This window comes from Mauremys reevesii, linkage group 6 (genome assembly GCF_016161935.1).
Source record: "Mauremys reevesii isolate NIE-2019 linkage group 6, ASM1616193v1, whole genome shotgun sequence".
NCBI lineage: Eukaryota > Metazoa > Chordata > Testudines > Geoemydidae > Mauremys > Mauremys reevesii.
In genome coordinates this window covers 70,476,721-70,500,142 of record NC_052628.1, presented here as the reverse complement: position 1 = coordinate 70,500,142, position 23,422 = coordinate 70,476,721, and the positions used below count along the sequence as shown (strand labels likewise).

The 23,422-nt window shown below is 40.5% G+C and overlaps 1 long non-coding RNA gene across 1 annotated transcript; it reads left to right on the top strand.

Annotated features, from left to right (window-relative positions):
- The first annotated feature begins 5,289 nt into the window (after nt 1-5,289).
- LOC120407665 lies at nt 5,290-15,409 on the top strand. The gene is made up of 3 exons (XR_005600171.1): nt 5,290-5,419; nt 10,391-10,475; nt 15,282-15,409. It is a non-coding gene; the product is annotated as an uncharacterized LOC120407665 (long non-coding RNA).
- Nucleotides 15,410-23,422: the final 8,013 nt, after the last annotated feature.

Genomic DNA, 23,422 nt, shown 5'->3' with positions numbered 1-23,422 from the left:
TGAAGTGCAGAATAGAATTTCATTTGTATTTATGGGTTGCACTAATCAGCCCCCGCCATAAATCACAGAGAGGGATGGCAGACTTCACATGGCAGATTTCATAGTTTGTCACATATCAGTTGAAAAAGATAAAGAGCCACAAATAAGCTTGCTGGTGCAAAGGGTAAGGCACCTGCCCAACACGCTTAGGTTTGGGACCCTGTGGTGACTGATAATCATAGGTCTAGGAAGAAAAATACAGCCCATGTTTAGCAGATAGGGGACTGTACCTGGAAAGTAATTACTCAGAAAAAAGACTTAGGGATCATGAACTTGAGCTCCTCGTGTGATGCAGTGGCTCAAAGGGCTAAAGCAATCTGTACTGTGGAACCACTGAGACCCCTTTAACTCTGATGTCCAGGCTGTCTCTTACATGACTATGCTAGTGAACAGCAAACCCCTCCAGGCTCTGTTCACTCAGCCATCATTGTGTAGAGGCACACCCAGCAAAGTTAAATGCAGGATCTCACAGCCACTCATGAACTGTAAATAGGGAGACCCCTGCAACTTCTCCCAGCCTTGCACCCCAGAAATATGCGTCTTACACTGCTCAAGACTCCCTTGATCAGAGTAAGCTCATTAATTAGTTCACCATTCCATCAAAGAGAAATGGATATGCACCAGCCCTTGTTAACCAGAATAGATTCCCCAAGCACTTCAGCCAAAAATACACTGGTTTAGATTAAACATAAAAAAGATTTATCAACTATAGAAAGATAGATTTTTAAAGAGATTAAGTGGTATTGGCATAGAAGATCAGAATTCGTTATAAAAAGGAAATAAAAGATAAAATTACAGTGTAAGTCCTAAACTTTATCAAGCTAAGTCAAATGTGAAGTAAAAAGGTTTATCTTACCCCCAAACCTACAGCAGTTGGTGCTAACTAAAAAGCTTTTCCAGTTAGTATCACTCCCCCCAGTTCAAATGTTTCTTTGGTCACGCACTACCCGACGGATCGGTGGGTAGTAATTGATCTATTGGGGATCGATTTATCGTGTCTCGTCTAGACGCGATAAATCGATCCCCGAATCGATGCCCATACTGCACCTCGGCAGGAGGAGTAAGCGGAGTCGGCGGGGGAGCCGCGACAGTCAACTTGCCGCCGTGAGGACGGCCAGGTAAGTAGAACTAAGATACTTCGAATTCAGCTATGCGAATAGTGTAGCTGAAGTTGCATATCTTAGATTGATCCCCCCCAGTGTAGACCAGCCCTTTGTCTTTGTCTTCTAAGTGATCTTGTAGCCGTCAGTGTAGGTGGGGAAGGAGAGGTGGACTCACGATGTCACTGTCCCTTATTTTATACTGTATTCCAGATGGTGGAACAATCTTTGCTGTGTCATGGGGCTTGGCAGTTCCACTGCCTATCTGCCCAGCCAGCCATCCTTCATATGAATTGCAAATTGTGGCTTGCGCGATTTGTCTACGTGAGATTTGGCATGTAAGACCTCTGTGTGTACAGTTTCTTTGTCCTCTCTGAAAGGCTAGTCTGTGGGCATTTCCTAGACTCACAATATGTTTCAGTGACAAACATATAGCAAAATCTCATAACTACATATACAATGATGATACATTCAGGGCTTTGGAGCGGAGCCCAGAGCTGGAGCATGGAGCAGCTCCGGAGCAGTGGAGCTGCAGGTTTTTGCCTGGAGCTGGAGTGGAGCCGGAGCACAGCTCCAAAGCCCTGCATACATTTCTACAGGACAGTAATGGTCAACAGATTATGACTCTTCCAGCGATACCTCACAAGGCGTACTTTGCACAAAATTTATCATAATTTTGTAAAAGTGGTGACCATAATAATAGAGGTTGGCACACAATCCTTGGATGTATTAATGGGCATATTGAGCAGGAGTTGGAGGTGCACGCTGTACTGGGGAGAAAATTCATGTAATGATGTCCACCAATTAAAAAGGATGCTGCAAAATTGGAAAGTGTTTTAAATCATTCCTGTAGATGTTTTTTTTTATGTTAAAGAAGAGACCTAAGAAGCTCAAATCTGTTTAGCTTATCAAACAGAAGGTTAAAATATGACTTAATCATGATCTAGAAGTACCTATACAGGGAAACAATCCATACAAGTATGGACACTAAAGGTCTCTTTAATCTGGCAGAAGAGGATAAAATCTAATGATTGGAAGTTAACCCTAAAAACAGTTAAACAGGAAAGAAAAAAAATTATTAACACAGAGGGCAATTAACCATTGGAACAGCTTACTATGAGGTGTGATACATTTTCTGTCACTTGGAGTCCATAAATCTAAATGATATGTTGTAATTCAGCCACAAATAATTGTTACAGGAATTGCTATGTGAAGTTATATGAACAGTGAAGTTATATGACCAGGAGGTCAACCTAGGTTATCCTAAAAGGTTCTTTTGGTCCTTAAAATCTACAAATCTATAGAAGGCCAAAAGGCTGCAGAACTATCTATCTAATCTATGATATTGTTTGATGGTTAAAACTAGCCACTCATGTCTTACTTACCTAGATAAAGTTACTATATTCACCACAGGGAATAAATAGGAAATATTGAAGTAACCTTGGCAGGCTCTTAAGGGCATCCACTGAAAGCAAAGATTCTGCTCAGAGTGAATAGCGTTATTTTATTTATAACCTCATAAACAGAGAGGTTAAAGAGGGAATCATTGACAGACATTAACTCTGGTGGTGCTGCTGGTTTCTACCATAGTACCAACTGAGAAGCATGATTTACTAACTACATTAAGGCATAAAGGTCAGGTGAAAACATATATATTTTAAAGAATACCTGTCAGCATTTGCAAAAGATTTAGTGTTGTGAGGAGACTTGTGGCTCCAAGCTAACTCATGAAATCAAAGAGAACTGATAACAGGTTACTGTAAATTAAAGTTGATTTATAATCTATAACCTAGGTCAAAGCTAATGGGTCATACTGAAAATTGTATCCTTCAATATAGGTGCTTATTTATCTTTGAAATGAGTCGGTAAAGAATAAGAAAACATCAGGTTTACCTTGGATTTATAATGTGTAAAGCAAATTTTTAATAGTTAACAGTGAAAATATCCATAATCATACCCTATATTACTGCTGAAGAACTCAGGCTCAGGGGGAGAAAGAGACCGCAACAATAATCTGAGAGAATTGACATAGCAATTGTTTAGGAAAATGTTCAGATGCTGTAGGAAGAGTCCTGATTTGGTAACTAATATAAGATTGAGACAAATGTATGGCTCTGAGTGATTTTAACATCTGTCCCAACATCTGTGACAGTGCTGAATGTACCATCTACAGTGGGCTCCTCATACAATCTACAAGGGACTCCTTCAATAACATATGTTTTTTTTAAATTTGTGCTATATATCAGTGATCTAATCCTTTCATACTTTCTGCTGTGTTGTGTCTCTCACTGATTATTTCAGACATTTTGTGGAAAAAAAAATCTGTCAATCTCCCTTTCTCCACCTCCATAATCAGCAGCATTGTGCATGCACTTCTGGGAAGGAAAACTGGATCTGTAATCAAGAAGATTATCAGGATTCCCCTTCTGAAAAGTTCCTTGTATGGTATTGCCAACTCCAAACAATCTAAAATCATAAAGCAGGCCCCACAAAATCATAATATGGATTTAATAATCCAAAGACTTTTATAAATGTTGGGGCTTTTTAACGTGTGTTCTGGTTTTTAAATCTTTAGGATAGACTTGGTTCACATATTAAGGCTTTTCTTGACCTCCATGAAGACTGAACACTTAACAAAAAATCTGGATTATAACAAAGTCACTTGACTCCAGGAGCTGGGGCTTAAAGAAAAATTAAGGTTACTTACCTATAACTGAGGTTCTTTGAGATGCACTGGCCTGTGCAGCCAGAATGGGTAGAATTCTAGCAAGTAGTATGCTCCTTCCATGCCCTTCCTGTCAGTAAACATTGAGCATTCCAGGGGAGGGTATACTTCAGCCCATCTCAGTTTCTTCCCCTGCAACCTGAAGCCCTATGGTAAAAGTAAGACTCTGAGGTAGCAGGGAAAGGCAGGTGGGGAGTTTGTATATGCAGAATGCATCTCATAGAATTTTGGTTACAAGTAAGTAACCATCATTTTTCCTTTGAGCATCCTCTGCATATTCCCACTCATGGGCTAGATAATCCAGGATAGTGGGACTGCTGGAGGAAAGCTCTGCCAAATCTTATCTCATAGAGCTGGCAGGGACCCTGGAAAGATTATCAAGTCCAGCCCCTTGCCTTCACGAGCAGGACCAAGTACTGATTTTTGCCCCAGATTTCTAAGTGGCCCCCTCAAGGATTGAACGCCCAACCCTGGGTTTAGTAGGCCAAATGCTCAAGCCACTGAGCTATCCCTGCCACCGTCTAAGGTATAGTGTTTACTAAAGGTGTGATCAGAAATCCATATCGCTGCTTCTACATCTCTCTCTCTTAGAGGAATGTGCCTAAAAAAAAGCCATAGAAGCCACCTTCTATCTAGTAGAATATGTTCTAATTCCTTGAGGAAGGGACAACCCTTTCAATTTATAAATCTCATTAATACATAATCTAATACATCTTGAAAGCATTTACACATAAATAGCTTTTCTCTTCTTCTTTTCACAAGCAATGAACACTTTTGGGACTGTCTAAATTGCTTAGTCTTGTCTAAATTAAAGGCTAAAGTTTTTCTAATATCCAGTATGTAATTTAGTCTCTCCCTCCCGAGTAAGAGGTTTGGAGCAAAATTATAGATTGGTTTATGTGAAAATCAGAGACCAATTTTGGTAAAAACCTAGGGTGTGTACAAAGAACTTCTGTGTCTTTGTGAAAAACAGTAAATGGTAAATAGGATCTGCCATTAATGCATATATTTCACTTATACACCTTGCAGAAGTGATCATTATAAAAATACTGTCTTTATAGACAGATGAACAATTCCCCAAACATTCAAAAGGAGGTTTCATCAATTGTGATAGCACTAAATTCAGATGGCATAGGGCATTTTATTGGGAGATGGGTATAAGTTATTTAATGCCTTTTAAGACCCTCATAACTACATCATTAGTAAAAATTGATATGCCCTCCACAGGTACATGGTATGCTGATATGGTTGCTTTCTCAAGATATGCCAAATATTCTAATATATAAGCAATTGATGTTGTATATGGATCTATACAGAAATCCACAATATAAACCTTTTCCATATATGACTATAACATTTTCTTGTGAACTCTTTCCAGGAATGTAACAGTACATTCTACACCTGTAACGAACAACTTTGTTTTGTAGATGTTCTGGAATCCTATTTCCCATGCTGTTAAATGAAGAAACTGAAGATCTGAATGATAAACCATCCTGTGTTTTTGCAACAAGAAGTCTGGTACCAGTGGCAGAGGCTCCATTAGTTCTCTTGACAGGTGAATTAAGTCCGTATAGCATTGTTGTCTGGGGGGGCCATGCTGGCACTATTAAAATTACCCTGGCCTTGTCCTGTCTTACCTCATTTATCACTCTCTGAATGGGGGGAAATAGGGGAAATGCATACATTAAGCCCTGACCCCAGAATATTAGAAAGGTATCTGATACTGAATCCCTAGTTCTGCCGTCTCTCAAGCAAAATTTGTGACACTTACTGTTGTTGATGGATGCAAAAAGATCTATTATTGGATTCCCCCATAAATTGAAGAGGCATGTTACTACTTTGTCCTTCAAAAACTACTCATGCATCTGATATTTTGATTTTTTCAGATCTGCAAGGGTGTTTTATTCCTTGGCTACATAGATTACTATTGGGTGAATATTGTGTCTGTACACCAGTTCAAAAGGTTTTGTCTCCATGCATAATTTCAGGGAATCAGCCCCCCTTACTTGTTCTGATAATAGAATGCTGTTGTATTGTCTGTTACCACGTGAACTGCTCTGTGTTTGACCTGAGGTAGAAATGACTTTAGAGCCAGTCTGATTGCTCTCGGCTCTAATGTATTGATATGTAGGTTCTTTTCTTTTGGTAACCAATGAGTTGTGACGAACAAATTGTTATTCAGTATAGATGCAGAGGAGAAAAGTATTACTGATGGCAGAGGGGAATTGAAAAGTGAACCCCTCATTACACTGAGTGTTTGTTCACCTTGTTAGTGATGTTAATACTTGCTGTGGGATTACTATTTTGCGATGCATGCTGACTAAACCTGGTTTGTAATGTATGCTAACCAGTGTTGAAGATCTCTCATCTGAAGACAAGCATGTGGTGTCACTGATGTGGTTGATGCCAAAAGACACAGTGGGAGGAGAAAAAAGTGAACTGGTTGTTGTGGGGATTGAAGAAGGATATATATATATATATATACAGATGCTTTTATTTTTTATAAATCTCTCCTCCGGGAAAAAAACCTCTGGCCACAGTTGAATTGAATATGGCCCCTATAAACAGGATCCTCTGAGTTGAGTTTAGGAATGACTTTTCCTAATTTATTTGTAATCCAGTCTGGCAAATAAAGAACATATTTATTTGACATGTAATAAGATGTCTCCTCTGGACGATACTTTTATTAACCAGTGTTAACTGGAAGAGGGCTGAGACTGCAAGAGGGCTGCTGCTAGGAAAGCAGCAAGTCTTGGCTGATTGGGAAAGGCCAGGCCCCAATCAGGCCACAGCTGGTCCTATAAAAGGCCAGTGAGTCAGGAGCTGGCAGTCTCTCTCTGAGGGAGGGGCCTGGCTGCTGGGAAGCTCAGGGTGCCTAGGGTGAGGCAGGGCTGGGGAAAGGCTCCAGGCTGGCAACTCTCCAGGCTGCAGGGCCTTGTCCAAGGCCCCATAGAGGTACTGGGTTGCAGAGAGAGGCAGCAGGTCCAGACCCAACCTTGCTTATGATGAGTGGTTGACACTGTAGTCTGCCCCAGGTCATGGGGGCTAGTTGGTGACTGGCCTATGAGGTGGGGATAGGGAGTGGGGCTTTCCTTGGGTGGGAGACCCATAGAGACTGGTGGGGTATTGCCAGGGAGCAGCCCCAGGGTAAAGGGGCACCGGGGTCCAGGAGGCCTCTGATCTGCATCTCTTTCCTGATCCCAGTGACTTTATGATTCAGATGGAACTGGAGATAACAATCTCCTATGAAAAGGGAGTGTAAAGAAAACTTTGTCTGGAGATCCAGAAGGGATCTTGGGTGGTGGAAGTAGAGGAGAAATATTTACTTCTTTCTGCTGCTTCCTGGGGGAAGCAGTTATTGGGATCAGCTGTAACAAAACATCCAATAACTGAGCCAGTCATTTCTTCTGTGCAGATATCAGCTGAACTGGAGATAGAGCTAATCAATGAACCATTGCCTTAACTTATCTGTTGTGGTACTGTGCTGGTGGCAATTACAGAATCTTTATTAGTTCTTTTCATTGTCAGTTCCTGAGCTCTTGCTTTTGGAGCCCATTCATCTGGATCCAAAATGATCGGATCCAAAGAGGGATGTCTCCTGATCCTATCTTGAGGACCTGTATCCAAGCCAGGTTTCTTAAAGGTGTTTATCTTGTTAGCAGCTTTGCCCATTACTTTGGGGTATGCTCATTTATTAGGGTGGTGGTGGGGGGTCTGTACTTCTATCAATGTACTGCTTGTGTCACTTGTGTTCTCATAGGGAGCTCTACTTCTCCGTGCTGCAAGTTCCCTCTCAATGGAGCTATCCTGCAAGACCTAGGTTCCCTAGGGCTGTGTTCTTCCATCCCCAGAATCAGATGAATACACACATTAACAGAGTGAGTCTGAGAGGACCGGATTAATCAGCACTCCCCAGCTGACCCCTTATATATCACTGGAATCAGTAGGCTGGGTTGAGCAGCACCTCCAAGCTGTCACCCTCATATGCCTTGGGCACTGCACCAGAATAGAGCACGCCTGAGCAGGCTGGGTTGAGCAGCACTTCCAAGCTGCCACCCTCATAAATCCCAGGTTCAGCATGTCTCTATCCCCACTTTCATGTTACAATTGTTCTCGTAGAAACCCACTTAATGAGCAAACACCACAGGATTTTTGGGCACTGCAGGGATCTTTTAGTTTAGGTACAAGGAGCGTTGCTGCAGAGCGAATGAGGAAACCAAAAAAACACCCATGGAGGGGCGGAGGTGAGAGAGAGAGAAGCAACCAGATTAATCACGAACATTATTTATTGCCAGGTAATAACCATAGGGCAGCCAAACAAACAAAACAGTTATAATATCAAATCCAAATTAAACTTGATTATAAAAGTCAGGTTTAGAAGACTATAGCTGATCACATAAATCAGGGTCAGAAGGCTATACTTTGAGAGAGAGAGAGAGAGAGAGAGAGCTGGGTTCTCACCACTCCATGAAGCTTGAATGGATTGGGGGTCCCAGGTAGTGAGGGTAGCTGTGGGTCCGGCGTGCTGGAGACAAGCAGAGCCCCCAGCATGATCCTTCAGGAGAAGGTGAAGTCCCAATAGAACTGATGTAGATTTTGGATCCAGGCATCAGAACACTTACTTGAGCTTGGGTAGGGGTTTTTGTAGAGAAACAACAATGGTTCAAGGGAGAACACTAGATTTGTTTATGTGTAAACAAGGGAGTATACCAAAGTTGTTTTGTTCAAGCTAGACCATGGGAGCTGATCATTCCCAGTTTTGGGCGGTGTTCTTTGGAGGTTGCTCACAATGCAATTAGGGAGCTTCAGTATTTTGGATACTAATAAAGGATTTATTACTAGAATTGGTCTGATAACTACTGAACTGGCAGTGTGCAGGTGTGGGTTCATTAACATCTGGAGCAGAGACCCCCCTCCCCCAGCATGCAGTGCTTCCCTGCTTTTCTGGTCCCAGAGTTCTGTGTGAGATTCCGTTGCCTTGGAATCTCTGTTTTCCATTCTGTATGCTAGTGGAGATGCCTCCTTGTCCCATCTTTGATGCAAATGAGGCTATGGGAGTTTCCTTAATCCTGTCATTCTTATCCCAGGGGTTTAGGTGTGTCTCTCACTGCCTTTTCATTGCTTTTTGTAAGTCTATCTTCAAGCAGAGGCTAGGGGGGATCTTTCATGAGTCAGACAGGCTGGGTACTGTGCCCTGGTTCCCCCAAAAATAGAGCTGCTAGGGAACAATCTAGATGAGACTTTCTCTTGTGTACTGAGTCTTTGCAAAGAGGCTGACATCGACAATGACCAGACATTCAGAAGGCTACAGCTAGGGTCCTGAGCATGAATTGGGTTGGAAACAGGCTGATGCCATGGTCATCTTCTTCCCATTCTTACTTTTCTTGGATCCTGTAGTACTGGGCAACAAGGAGGATCTGTCCTCCTTCCTGGGTGGATCATTAGGAGCTAAAACGGGCCTCTGAGATCTGGCCAAGCTCTGTGATCTTTCCGTTGTGGATGGTGTCACTGACTGGGCCTCATGCAGTAAAATTGTCTGGAGTCTATTCTGTCTTTCGTTCTTCAGTCACATAATAAAAGTTGAGAAAATAGAGCTTTTGGAGGGAGCGTGCCCTTCTCCTAAACACGCCAGGCATCTAGCATTGTGCATCCAATGCTGGGAATGCTGCAAGATGATAAATTCTCTTTAATCCAGAATTTTTTGGTTCTGGTATCTTAATTAACTTCTGTAATTGACGCTACTAACTAACTTCTTAACATGGATTTGGAAGAATCCTGTAGCAACTTTCTAAACTGATCCACTGGTCACTGTTGACAGAACTGAGGTGGCTGGAGCATGATGCCCCTTTAATACCCTCACCCTGGGAAGCTCAATGTTCACTGATGGGAGAGGGTGGGGGGAGGCGCATGAGCACTCCATTGGCTACTAGTAGCCAGAATTCTACCATTCAGGCTGCACTGTTCGGAGCATTCCAAGAGTGGGACTATGCAGAGGTCACTCAAACGAGAACCACTAAATATTAGAAGACTTATAATGAAATTGAGAGGGTTGGCAATATTGCTTATACAGTCTCTTTCCATGGTGTTAGCTGCTCCTAAGAAAAAGAAGGATTCAATTTGGATAGGGCGAGCAGGATATTTGACTCTGATCACCTCTCCATGCTCACCGGGGTAGATGAATAAGACTTTCGAAATCATCCTCATCTGTTAGAATATGTCTAAGCTTGTTCCTGTTTTAGAAGTACTTGGCAAAAACAATAGCATATGTTATTTGAGCAGAAAGTATATAAGCATTCAGAAATCTGATATTAAGAATCAGATGTCTAGATACTGACCTCTATCACAGTAATGTTGTGAGAAGACAAATTTTATAGGCAAGAACAAATAATAGTACAATTTAAGTATTGTTTAAGGAGCAGACAAATGTAGTAATGTATAAGGAGGCTTGTGATTCATTAGTTGCTGAGCTTTTTAGAAATGCTAGCTGTGTTTATATTGGTCTTTTTTTCTTTTTTGCAAATCAAAGAAGAGAAGAGACATTCAGGAAGAAGGAGGGATCTGGTCATGACTATAACAGTGCCTTCAAGTGGTTTAGTTCTCACCATGCTCAGGTATTCTTATTTTTTCCCCTGTCCCTCTTTAAGCTACAGGACTTTTGCCTTTTGGATGCATAAGCTAGCAATTGCTCCTAGTAACTGTCCAATTCCATTTGCTTTAAACAATTATATTTTTATTAGCAATTTTACAGACATAGAAAAAAGCAGTCATTTAAAAGACTAAACACACCTGCATGTATACTATGGAAAGCATCACTAAAATGGCAAGAAACTTAATGGAATTTTAAAAAGTTACATGAATCCTGCATTTGCAGATAAATCCACTTTCTCTTGTTCTTTCAGCCTAAAACTGTTTCTCCTATTTGTATAACCCAGTGCATGTACATAATCCTTGGGTTTTATAGTCCTCTCTTTTCCATTATAGAAAGGAAGGATTAGATTTCCAAAACACCATGGAAGACAGATAGTCTAGTGGACAGAGTATTAGATTAGGAGTTGGGAGATGTGGGTGCTATTCTTAACTCTGCTAGTGGCCTGCTGGTGCCCATGGTTATGTCTCTTAACCTCTCTGTACCTCAGTTACATCTGTAAAATGGAGATAATGATACTGACCATCTTTGTAAAGTGCTTTGAGATCTACTGAAGAAAAGCTCTATATAAGAGATAGGTATTATCATTATTTCAATGGGATTTGTGTGTCAAAGCCAGTTAGACTCTTTTGAAAATTCCACCCCAAATCTTACTCTGTGTAGGATACTATTCTTTGGGCAGTAGACCCCGATATCACTAGCCCTTCTTTTCTCAGCCAAGACCAGGTAAGTTTCCAGTTAGTAATTTATTTTTTTTCCTTTTATTAGTTTATGCTAAAACTCTCCTGTTCCTTTCCTGTTTTAATGTATGTTTTTTCCTGAATGGTTTTAAAGGATTTTCATGACTTCAAACCAAGAAATAAACTTTTGATCAATTTCTAAGGGAGAAATTAATTTGCAGATTTAGCTGGATAGGGGTTTTGCATAAAAATATTAACTCCACATTTTTTTTCTTTGCCTGTCTTAAACACCAAACCAATTTATTTCCATTCAAGAGAAAAAGACCCTTATAAAGCACATACACAAAAATGGTAGAGATAATAATGGTTTATACAAAAGCCAATAGCACATACATCCAGTAATTGTCACATGAAAACTAAAATCGAAATACAATGATTTCCTTTGAGGGTTCTTTATCCAATACATTCTGCTGTCTCCCATCCTGTGATAATCTGTGGAAAGGTTGTGCAAATTATTCCAAAACACTAAATGGCCAAAAGAACCATTTGCTGATGTACAGAACCTGACATTTTGGGTAAGTTCTTAAGCTGCCTCCTATAGGAAGGTTGCCAGGTTGAGAAAGAAATGGATTTCATGGTAATCAATTCCCCCAGTTGATTTATTTGCAATCAGCCTGAAAACAGAATTTTCTTATTTTGATTTCCATTTTGAAGAAAAAAAAGAAAAATGAAGACTGAATAATATCTATAAGAAAAAGGCATGAGGGAGAATCCAGAATAAGGATAACTAGAATACTGTAGAGACATCCAAATATGCTTCAAAGTAGATACAACTTGTGTAACCCTTCTGTCAGGAGTTGTCAGTAGCAACAAGGGCTGGGTTCAAATGGTTGAGTCCTCTTAAAGTTAACTAACACTACAGGGTCAAACTCTCATCTAGAAACCTGGGAAAAACTAAATATCTTCTCTGGGTTACCTTAACAGGCAATACTTCCCCAATTGCAGCACTGCGTATGCATATAAACAAGGAAAGACTAGTAGGGGAGAAGGAAACACACCATCAACTTGGCAAAATACAGCAATTGTATAAGAAGCAAACCAAATGGAAATTAAGAAGAGTAGTCATGAGTAAAATGCCTGTAAGTTGCAGGGAAACTTTTTAAAAACACTGAAACAGAGGCTCAAACTATATATGTATGCCCCCAAATTAAAAAAAACAAACAAACCAGTAAGAGGACCAAAAAAAGCTTCCATATCTAAATAACAGTAAAAGATGCAGTTAGAGAGAGAGACGTCTTTTAAAAATTGGAAGTCAAGTCTTACTGAGGAAAATAAAAAGGAATATTAAACTGTTCTAGCAAGTTGAGTGTAAAAGTATAATTAAGCAGACCAAAAAAGAATGTGAAGAGCGACTAGTAAAAGACACAAACACTAACAGCAAAATTTTATTTAAGTTAATCAGAAGCAGGATGCCTGCCAAACGATCCGTATGACCACTGGATGACTGTGGTACTAAAGGAGCACTCAAGGAAATCAAGGCCCTTAAGGAGCAGCTAAATCAATTCTTTGCATTGGTCTTTACTGCAGAGGATTCCCACACCTCAGCCATTATTTTTAGGTAGCAAATATCCCTGACTGAGGTATCAGAGCAAGTTTTGGAACAAACTGATAAATTAAACAGTAATAAGTCACCAGGATCAGATGATATTCACCCATGAATTCTGAAGAAACTCAAATATTAAATTGTAAAACTACTAACCTTGGTATGTAACCTATCGTTTAAATCAGCCTCTATACCAGATGACTAGTGGATAGCTAATGGGAATTACAGGCTGGAAAGCCTATCTTCAGTACCAGGAAAATTGGTTGAAACTAAAGTAAAGAACAGAATCATCAGCCACATTAGATGAACATGATGTGTTGGGGAACAGTCAACAAGGCTTTTGTAAAGGGAAATCGTGCCTCACCGCTCTATTAGAATTCTTTGAAGGGGAGAAGTCAACAAACATGTGGACAAGGGTGATCCAGTTGATACAGTGTACTTGGACTTTCAGAAAGCCTTTGACATGGTCCCTCACGAAAAGCTCTTAAGAAAAGTAGGCAGTTACTGGTTTAAAATATAGGAAATAAAGGGTAGGAATAAATGGTCTGTTTTCACAGTGGGAGAAGTAACTAGTGGAGCCCCACAAGGATCTGTAATGGGACCAGTGGTGTTCAACATCTTAATAAATGATCTGGAAAAAGGTGAGGAGGCAAAATTTGCAGATGATACAAAGTTATTCAAGTCCAAAGTTGACTGCAAACAGTTACAAAGGGATCTCACAAAACTGGGTGACTGGGCAACAAAAATTAGCAGATGAAATTCAGTGTTGCAAAGTAATGCACACTGCAGAACATAATCCCAACTGTACACACAAAATGATGGGGACTAAATTAGCTGTTACCGCTAAAGAAAGATCTTGGAGTTATTGTGGATAGTTCTCTGAAAACACTCAATGTGCAGTGGCAGTCAAAAAAGCTAACAATGTTAGGAATAATTAGGAAAGGGTCTGATAATAAGGCAGAAAATATCATAATGCTGCTATATAAATCCATGGTGTGCCCACACCTTGAATATGGTGTGCAGTTCTGTTCCCCCCATCTCAGAAATGATAGAATAGGAAAAAGTACAGAAAAGAGCAATAAAATTATCAAGGATATGGAACAACTTCCATATGAGGAGAGATTAAAATGATTGAGATTGTTCACTTTAGCAAAGGGGCATCTGATAAAGGGCTATAAAATCATGAATGGTGTGGAGAAAGTGAATAAAGAAATTTATATAGCCCTTCACATAACACAAGAAGAAGGGGTCACCTAATGAAATTAAGTCAGCAGGTTTTAAAACAAACAAAAGGCAGTACTTCACACAACACACAGTCAACCTATAGAACTTGTTGATGGGACGTTGTGAAGGCCAAAAGTATAACTGGGTTTTAAAAAAAGAATTAGATAAGTTCATGGAGGATAGGTCCATCAGTGGTTGTTAGCTAAGATAGTTAGAGATGCAATGCTGGTCTCTGGGTGTCCCTACACCTCCAACTGCCAGAAGATGGGACTGGATGACATGAGATGGATCACTCGATACATTGCTCTGTTCTGTTTAATTCCTGTTGAAGCAGCTGGCAGTGGCCATAGTCAGAAGACAGGATACTGAGCTAGATAGACCATTGATCTGACCCAGTATGGCCATTCTTATGTTGTTCATCCCCACAGTGTCTTTGGCAGTAGTCTTTTAACTATTGTAAATGTTCAATAGGTGGATGAATGTCCCTTTAACACAACACTTCCCCACTCCCTCTCTCCACTATTACCCACTCATGGTTTGGTATCCATAGTTAGCATAGACCCAAGATGTCTCCAGTCCCTGTCTGATTCAAACCTGAGGCTCCATTACCAGTTCAATCATCTATAGTGATTTTAGCTTAATTGGTGCTGAGCCCTCATCAGTGGTCATTCAGCTCTGTTGCTGCCCTCTGTGACTTTATGATGAGCTGCCTTGCTGCTGCCTTTGCACCACTTCTCACCACAGTCATCTCTGCATGTTCACTTTGCAAAGTCTTCAGTGCAGGGGGGCAGTGACATATAGGATTGTTCAGCTGAGTCCTTGCCACAAAATAGGAATCCTTTCCCCCTTCTTTCAGTTCAGTTCCACTACCTTACCAATTTGGAGTTTGTATGCAGGTCTGATGACTCCCCAATTGTCTGGGTAGAAAGCTTATGCAAATAAACACTCTCTGTAGCCATATTTTCCCTGTTCACCAACAGATGGTGGCAGAGAGCTCCTTCCCCTGTGGAGTTTGTGTCCATCAACAGTAGAAGGTTTCCTACCCTCTAGAGCTTCAGGCTATATTGCTGAATTATGCTGCCCTCCACTGAGAGAATAACCTCCCACATTGTAAGTCACAGAAGTTAGAGACAGAAAATATCTTACTGTATCATTTAGACTGTACTCCTGTGAATGCTTGATTAAAGCAAGATCATGGCATACAAAAGTCTGGGGCAAATGCAGTTGCATAGAACTAACAGCCTCTTTCATGGCTTGCTGACAGGTCAGATCTCACAGGAAGCAACTAGCCAGTGACTAAACAGAGAATAGAGACTCCATTAGCATTTCAGGGATGAAACAGGTATTGAAGAGGTGAAACAAACTCTTTTGAAAGCCTGTGAGGTGAGTATGCTTCTTCAGCCTTTCTGCCACTTAATACAAGCAGTTCCAAATAAATGTAGCACATTTTTTTGCAGTACAGTGAGATCTGGCCAAATCTGAATGATTTCATATTTGTGTGGCTTATATAGGAAATGTGTAACTATTGATTGATATCATAATGTAGAGGACATCACGTCCAGGGCTGTAAGATGGCTAACTTAGCATAACTAATCAAGGCCTAGGTTATAGTGTCACAAGCTAGTGACCTTAAGACCTAAGGTTATGTATAGTAATAAATGTGTAATAAGTCAGTTTTTACTGGTATGAAGTGAGAAGCCACAAACATGGGTTACTGATATTTTAGGGTATTTTAAGGAATATGTACAACTGAAAGTCAAAAGTGTTAACCACTGTAATGCCACAGCAACTAGTTGATGTACATGCTAATGATTATGGAATAAATGATTAATTATCCTATCAGAATTGGGGATCCCAGAATAAGTGGGGGTGGCAGTTCAGATAAGGAAAAGGGGTTGGAAGCACCATGAATATTCATAAGATAAAGTGGGCATTAGTATGATGAATGTTTCCAGACATAAGTGTCTCAGGAGACATTAGGATGATGACCACTCAATCTCACCTTCTTTGGGGGACCTTGCAAAGGATTATGTGAGTAATGCAAATGCTGGATGTTCTGTATTACTTCTTTCTCCTTTGCCAGATTGCATTGCGTGTAGTTTGGCTTGGCTTGGAAATAAAGATAGTGTATAAAGACTGTATATAAACTGGTGTGTTTTTTCACCTGTGCACCCCAAGGTCATCATTGGAATGATGACCTTTTAACTGTAGCTAGTCTGGGAACTAAACCCTCTCACACCACTAAATTCTAGTTAAATTTGGGAACCATACCTTCAGGGTAATTTAAGAACTACAGATTAGGTTACATTTGTGTGAAGATGAACTTCTCTTTGTAAGTCACCCTGAAAACCAGGGTGGGTGCAAGGATGTTTTGCACCCTAGGCGAAACTTCCACCTTGCGCTCCCCCCGTTCTCCCCCTCCATCCTGAGGTGCCCCCTCCCCCTTGGCAGCTCCCCGGCCCGGGGAGCCGTGTGGCAGCTCCCTGCCCCAGCTCACCTCTACTCAGCCTCCACCCCGAGCACGCTGTCGCCGCTCCACTTCTCCTGCCTCCCAGGCTTGTGGTGCCAATCAGCTGTTTGGCACCGCAAGCCTGGGAGGGAGAGAAGCAGAGCGGGGTGGTGGCAGAGCAGAGGTGAGCTGGAGCGGGGAGCGGTTCCCCTGCGTGCCAACCCCCCCCCCTCTTACTTGCTGCAGGCGGCCCTCCCCGCGCCCCCCCTGCCCCAGGTCCCTCCGCCTAAATGCTGACGACGACCGGGGTGGCCGAAGATCCGGTCGCCACCGAAGGACCCAAAATGCCGCCCCCGAAATGCTAGTGCCCTAGGTGACTGCCTAGGTCGCCTAATGGGTTGCACCGGCCCTGCTGAAAACCAATGTATATTGTAGTCCAAAGCCATAAAAGCCTACAGTCAAATATAGGCTATTGTTTTTGGGTCTCAGTTTTTGAGTGCCCAATTTAAGAGTCTCTAAATGTCTTAAGTTAAACACCCCAAATAAAAAAATAAACAAATAAATACAATGAAAAAAAGAGAGAGAAAATTGGCCTTAATTTCTTTAAGGTGCAATCCAAGCTTTTTTCTGGATATTCAGTGCATTTCTATCAATTTATTGTGAACCATGAAAATTGCATTTATACACAGACAAACACTGAAGTCTTGCAACTAAATTTTATACTTGAACCTTATTGTTAGCCTTTGTGGCAGATGAGCTGTAGCCCATAAAATATCCTATAAAATACCCTTTATTAATAGAGTTGAGCAAAGGTAGCTTTACAAGAATATTATTAAGAAAAGCAAAGGCTTAACACCCAATTAAAAATGTTCAAGTTTTACCTCAAGTGAATAATTTATCATTTCAATAATAATCTGAGATAAAAAAAATCACATTTCTGGCAGTAGAATTTTCTCAACATAAAATCAAAGAAATCAGATGAGGAATGCATACTGCCTCCTTACAAAGATGGAGTGTCACTTCATTTTAAAGTCATTTGTTTCTCTTCCAAATAGAGCTAGTGGCTTTATTTATAGGATTGTAGCATGATTGCAAGCACATGACCCAAAGCTTCTATTTTATGTGTCTTGTATATCTTTTTTTCCCTCAAGGACTTCCTAAAAAGATATTGAATCTAATCCTACTAAATCAGAGCTTATTGGATTCATTGTTAGAATTTCATTTGAAATGTTAAAAATAAAAATCAATCAACGTGATCACAGGTAAGTGAAGATGTAGCATCAAAAAGATCTGTTTTGGCTGACAATACTCTTTATAACTTTTAGCTGATGCAAAATGCTCATTAAATGTTTTGCTTCAAGTCACATATGCTGCTTGTTTTTAATGAAGGAAATTAATCCTTATTGGTTAAATGTTGCACCATTTTGCTCTGATGATTCTTTTTTATCAAAACTGTGCCACTAAGAGAAAGTGATGAGAAAATTGGAACTGAAAGTCCTGTTTTTCAAATAAGGTTCATTTGAACCTAATTAATAAATACCACCACCATGAAGTAATTCACAGCAAACAGGGCTATACAGTTCATTTGCATCAAGTAAATTGGAACCAAGACATTTCCCCCACTCATATTCATGGAGTTTATTAATATTGGTTGGGTTAGGATATTCTTTGGCAGGAGTTGCTGAAGAGTTCCAATAGCTGCCCTGCAATGGTTGATTTATACAATAAATCAAATAAGCCTTAATTATATATGTGCACAATGAGAATTCCAGGCACGTTATGTGGTGGTCATACAGTAGCAAAAAAACTGGCAACTTTTACAGTGAAAATTTAGCAGACAATCAGTCTTTTCTTTTCTCTTTTCTTTTCTTCTTTTATTAATCTGACCAACATGAAAAATTGGAGTAGAACTTTTAAAAAATGCCAAAAGACATCTTTCTATAAATGTTTGAGTGTTTTTGTTTTTGTGTTGATACAATACACTATTTTTTGTCTCATGCTTTGCCTCTTATTTTGGCTCTTATAATGGATGAAGTTCAAAGGATCTAGTATATTGTTAGAGCACAGACTGTACTGATAGTAAAATCAGCTACATTAGATTTTTTTTTTAAAAAGGTACATGATGTCATCTTCCCTTTTAAGGTGCTCTATTAATACTAACTTTACTGGGTTTAAAGTAAAGTTAAGACTACTACAAAGAGATGTCTGTAAATGTAGTAAAACATAATGCTAGTTTTTACAAATATTCTATTCTAAACTGACATTTATTTTATTTCCTAAACTCTCTTTAAGACACAGAGCTGTAACGGGGTTGGTGACGGGATGGGCAGCACCACCCCAGTGGAAAATCTTTAGTTATTCAGCATGAGCCATGTACAGTAATGCCTCAGAGTTACGAACACCAGAGTTATGAACTGACCTGTCAACTACACACTTCCTTTTAAACTAGAAGTACACAATCAGGCAGCAGCAGAGACCAATAAACCCCCAACCAAACAAAAAACATCTCTCCCCCAATGCAGTACAGTACTGTGTTAAATCTGAACTACTAAAAAAAAGGGGAACTTTAAAAAAAATATTTGACAAGGTAAGGAAACTGTTTCTGTGCTTGTTTCATTTAAATTAAGATGATTAAAAGCAGCATTTTTCTACTGCATAGTAAAGTTTAAAAGCTGTATTAAGTCAATGTTCAATCGTTAACCTTTGAAAGAACAACCATATGTTTTGTTCAAAGTTACAAACATTTCAGAGTTATGAACAACCTCCATTTCCAAGGCGTTTGTACTTCTGGGGTTCTACTGTATTATGACTTCTACGGTGCTGGGGAGCATGAGTACTATGCTGAGCACAAAGTAGAATCCTCTGTCTGGTTCACATGGCAAGGTGGTGATTTTAACCCTTAGAAGTCTGCAACTTTATGCTTTCTAAGTATCCTCTCATTTAGGGGCAAATCCTGCTCTACCTTCCGTTGGTGCAGAAAGCCTGAACACAGAAGACACAATTGATTCCAATGCATGAAGTAGAGGACAGCAGCCTTGTAGCATGCTGCAGAACACAGGTCCATGTGAATTCCCAAGGCCCCAAAAGAGATTTGGGGATAGCCTGATGGATCTATAACTATAGTGGAGCAGTATCTTGACTTGTAATAGCAGCATGTAGTAGCTCCACTGTCTGGTCTGAGTGGATGTATGCTTTGCCTCCAGTCACTGGGACTTCCTTACTCCAGAGCCTGTTTGCTTAGATTGTACAATGGGTACAGGATTAGGCCTTTTTTTCTAGTTTTGTAATTTTCATTGACACAGTAAAGATCAAAGGGACAGCTAATACCAAATTTTCAAAACTGTTCAGGGACAAATTTAAGAGACCATTTTTGGATAAGTAATTTTGGGCAACCCCCAAACTCATATTTGCATGAGCAAATTCGATTTGTATGCTCAACTATAAGGGTTTTTGGGGTGCACAAAAGTGTACATAAGAAGAATTATGATTACAAGCTGGAGCACAGGTTGAGGCCATTTTGAAAATTTGGCTGTAGTGTGTGTCCAAAGAAAGATTAAGATTACTCTCCGAAGCTGTACTTGACATAGGCAAGGGGTTAAAGAAAGCTTCCCAACTACTACACTTTTCTACTTTTAACACCTCACCTGCACTTCTTCATTCCATGGACGAAAAATCTAATAAATCTCACTACTCCACTTTGGCAGTGCCTGAAAATCAAACTGGAGAACTGACTGGAACATGGCCAGTTCCACTCAGAGGATTACTTTAAAAATTGTGAGCATTTCCCTCTCCCCAGATTTATACAATCTACCTACTGTATGTTGTGAGATTGTGACATATTATAGTACATAAATGTAATCATTTACTAGGAATGTATGTACTTTGTCACATGGCCAGGACATAGGGTTTTTTTTTAGTCCTTAACACCCAATAATTCAGTCAATGGCACATCTTGTTCATTTTTGAAAAAGAAAATTTGGTAAGAAATCATTTTTTGTATAATACATTAGATTCACCAATCATCCGTATTTTATTCTTTAATGATGTTCAGTGGAGGAGCATGTGGTTGCAATTGGCAGCAAAAATGCAAACATAGAGTAGGAAGCAATTGCAGACCCTGCCTAAACATAACAAAAGTACATAGTATCCTAGACATGGCGCATACCACCATTCATCTTCAAATGCTAAATATACAAGGCAGTACGAGAAACATATTTATGCAGCTATGATTGCGATCACTTTTTCATTTCCCCAAATCCTGCTTGGCAAGCTCCATAAACCAGACTTTCCAGAAAAACTACAATCATCACCTGGTTTATGATCAGTGTAATGTCTAATCTGATTCTGAGCTATTGAAGTAGACTTGTACACTTGGACAAGAACGTGGACATTAAATTTCATCTACTCTGTTGTCTGATAATAATATAATGCTGCTTCATTAAGAAAAGTTAATGTCAATAGGTGAAAATTGAAGCCTTGTAATCTTATTAAGCCTCTTTACATCAAAGAGATTCCATGACAGGCATATATAGCTTGATGCTGTGCTCAATTTCCTCTGCTGGTGGATAGCAGAAGTAGGTGGAACTGGAGTGGGGTTGTGGTGGAAGAGCAGCAGTTCCACTGCACATTTCTCCCTGTTCCCGAGCCATACTTTGAGGAGCCAGGAGAAGACGTTCTGATGGTGTGTTCTAAGGGAGCAGCTGCCCTAATCAGCATGCTTACCTCATGAACTTGTACACATCTAAGTGTCAAGTTTCAGAGTAGCAGCTGTGTTAGTCTGTACCCGCAAAAAGAACAGGAGTACTTGTGGCACCTTAGAGACTAACACATTTATTTGAGCATAAGCTTTCGTGGGCTACAGCCCACTTCTTCAGGTGCATAGAGTGGAGGATATAGTAAGAAGATATATATACACATACAGAGAACATGAAAAGGTGGAAGTTGCCATACCAACTCTAAGAGGCTAATTAATTAAGATGAGCTATTATAAGCAGGGGGAAAAAAAAACTTGTGTAGTGATAATCAAGATGGCCCATTTCAGACAGTTGACAAGAAAGTGTGAGGATACTTAACATGGGGAAATAGATTCAATTTGTGTAATGACCTAACCACTCCCAGTCTCTATTCAAGCCCAAGCTAAGGTGCCACAAGTACTCCTGTTCTTTTTGCAGATCTAAGTGTGTAGCCCTGGGCCAAGTTAGCACAGTTCCAAGCAGCAATAACTCCCATTCTCTTACTTGCACCTCCTCAGGGTTAAGGTAGCTTTGCACATGCATTAGGAGGGAAGGCAGTAGGCTGCCAGATGGCAGGGAAGCACCACACTTTGGGTCCCTAATGATTTGAGGGGCTTGTTGCCTATCTGCTTGGCATCTTCCCTTCCCTTACAGGAGAACAAGAAACAGGAACTCTCCAAGGTCTTCTATGGACTTTTCCCCTCTCACATTTTTTTTCTGTGGAAGAAGAAAATTGGAATCATAATCAGGGATGATAATATTCTGTTTGTGAGTTACTGGACTTCAGAGCAGGTGAAAAATAAATAATTTAGGCTCTTGTTTTCTTCTGCAGTGGAACTCGACTGGAGCATCAGATCATGGGATGTGTAGGAGCTCACCACCTCTTGAAAATCAGACCACTTTATTTAGGAGAATAAATATGGATGTAGTAGCTTAGCTTTAGGCACCCAGGTTGAACATTTTGGCCTAAATGTTTATTTTTAGATATTTTGTTTGTTTTTTGGGAGGAGTTTACCTATAAGATAATTTCTTCAATGATCTGAAATACTGTAGCAAATTTCAAACTCGACCCACAGTCATAATGATAACACATAGCACTTCTCTGGAGTTTTCATCGGAAGCACTATGCATAGGTGGTTACATATTATTTTTATTGCAGAGATGGCGAAACTAAGGAACAGTGACTTTTGCAAAGTCACACACAGTAAAAGAACCAGACTCCAAGTCTTGCATTTTAATCACTAGCTTATTCTTCTAAAATTGCTTAATGACTGTGGTGCAAATGTACCTAGTATATTGTAATAATTTTCTGGGTGTCATAATACCAAAAAGTCACAGTTATAGGGGCTGTTGTTTGGCCACTTACTGGCTCCACTTGGCAGACATAATGGGGTTAATGAAGTTGGTTCTTTTCCCTCCTGAAATTGTTGCCAGATTATACATTAGTTCTGCTGGTCTATAGTGGGGAAGATCCCACCCCAGTCAGGAAAGCTCCTCCGGGCATAATTAACCTCAGCCTGGCGCATCTGTGAGGCATGTCAAGTCTGGAGTTGGGCAGACCCTTTAAAAGGAGGATTCTTGTTCAGTCCAGGGTGGCACTCAGAGGGAAGTGGAGGTAGAGAACAGAAAGGCGAGGGGCTGCTTACCCAGAAAGCTTTTGAAGAGGCTTTGTAGCCTGGGCCCTCTGGAGAGGTAGATGGACCATCTTTATTTTGTTTTTCTTCTCGGTAGAGAAGGACACTCAGCCTGGGCGCCTGAGGCTATATCTACACTCCAAAAAACATGCCCCCCTCTCAAAAAAAAACAAAAAACCAACAACCCTGCATCAGTTAGTCTGAGAGCCTGTATCAACTGAGGAGGGATTGTGGGGCTTGTGCTACAGAGTTAAAAGTAGATGTTCCTGCTTGGGTTGGGGCCTAGGCTTTGAAACCTGGTGAGATGAGAGGGTCTCAGAGCCTGGGAACCAGCCCAAGCAAGCACATCTACACTTCTATTTTTAGCCTTGTAGAGTGAGCTTGTGATGCATGGACTAGTCACAGAGGGCCCCGCTGGAAGCCTCAAGTTCTGCCACACCCATCCCAGGAAAGGAGCAGTAGAGGAGTCCTCCAAGCAGCCAAGAAAGGCTGTGGGGGAAGCAGCTAATCAGGGGGAGGCTGCAAGGGGCTAGCCAATCAGAGGGTTGCAGGCTTATATAAAAAAAGCTGCAGTGGAGCCCCAAATCAG